This window comes from Rhagoletis pomonella, unplaced genomic scaffold (genome assembly GCF_013731165.1).
Source record: "Rhagoletis pomonella isolate Grant_MI unplaced genomic scaffold, Rhpom_1.0 Rhpom_scaffold_00002, whole genome shotgun sequence".
Lineage (NCBI taxonomy): Eukaryota > Metazoa > Arthropoda > Insecta > Diptera > Tephritidae > Rhagoletis > Rhagoletis pomonella.
Genome location: NW_023458556.1, coordinates 6,999,312 through 7,000,817, shown reverse-complemented (window position 1 = coordinate 7,000,817; position 1,506 = coordinate 6,999,312). Strand labels below are relative to the sequence as shown.

General features: G+C 31.9%; 1 protein-coding gene and 1 non-coding gene across 2 annotated transcripts in view; both read left to right on the top strand.

The window, feature by feature from the left end:
* Positions 1-1,506, top strand: part of LOC118734420 (eye-specific diacylglycerol kinase-like) — a 325,708-nt gene that overhangs the window by 235,402 nt on the left and 88,800 nt on the right. The window lies entirely within an intron of this gene.
* Positions 1,431-1,502, top strand: Trnac-gca. Its single transcript has one exon. It is a non-coding gene; the product is annotated as a tRNA-Cys (tRNA).

Sequence of the window (1,506 nt, the reverse complement as noted above, 5' to 3'; positions counted from 1 at the left end):
ACTGCAGATCGAGAGGTCCCCGGTTCAAACCCGGGTGTCCCCTTGGTTAATTTTTTTGTTTCACTTTTTTTTTATTCTATATTTTATATTTTATTTCATACATTAAAAAAAAAAAAAACAGATTGAGCATATATTAATTGCTTGGTTTTCTATTAACACTGCTAATGTATGTACATACATTTATACAACGTACAGCAATGGACAGAAAAACTATGCCGTAAGCCTAGCAAACCTTTACAGTCAGAAGGTGAACTAGAAAATAAAATATTCACGTCGCATGGGAGCAAACCAGCAGTGGACAAGTTGTTAAAAAATAAAAGATCTCAGGTAAGAAATGGCCCTTGTTAGTTTGTGTAATGGTACGAAACGAGGCTTTTAAAGAAGGAACTCACAAACCTTCTAAGTAGCATCCAGGCAGTAATCGAATTCAAAGCTACTCGTGAATAAAATATTTAATATGTTTCTTATATTATATATCTTAATGACAACAATGGAAATTGAAGAACTAAAGATTAAATTTTAAAGACTAAATACATGTATAGAATCAGAGTTCAAACAACTGACATCATCTAAAGATTTTTATTTATTTATTATTTTATTTAACACTTAATAAGCAAAACATGCAGGGAATTGTAGTAGCTTGCATATACTATATATTTTAAAAGAGGGAAATTAAACTTAAAAATATTTATTTTGCTTGTAGGCGATTTGCGTGAAATTTTAAATTTTTTGTGGGGATTTGTGGGTAATTTAGATTTCTTGTACATACATAAAAAAAAAAATAGATAAGATTGTCGTTAAGCGCCATTTCACTAACGAAAGTCCTTCATAAACTCAAAATTAATTAACAATAAAAATAAAATAATTTTAGAAATTCGCGAACTAGTAATATTCTCCGAGACTTTGGAGAAAATCTTTTGTCGCGCTCTTGATAAATTGCATTGCAAACTTCAATCGCGATTTCCCAAAACCTTTCTGCATCAATTGTATATCCAGGCGACGATACATATGTACATACAGGGACTCAAACGAATGACCACGTGCTTCCTTTTTTTAAATATTCATAATAATTTTTTTGTGGTGATGGCTTTTTCGTTTTTTTATAAAACAAGTGCAATTTAAAATGTGAAACTTTGATGACAATTTTTTGAATTTCCTAAATTATTTATAAAGTTTGAAACTGCGACAATACTTTTTTGGTCACATGTTTGACCCATTGTACGTTACATACATATGTATATAAATTCCGTATTATCACAGTAAATTGTCTATTTTTTATACCATGTCCAAAAATTGTATTAGAACTTTCTCTAAATTTAATATAACGTTCCACTCATGTGTAGCGTGCGAGGGTAGTCAATATACATACATACTATTTATCTCCCCAGTGGAATTTACTTTGTGAGTAATTTGCCGCGCGAACGCCAACTGGGGATATAGCTCAGTGGTAGAGCATTCGACTGCAGATCGAGAGGTCCCCGGTTCAAACCCGGGTGTCCCCTTGGT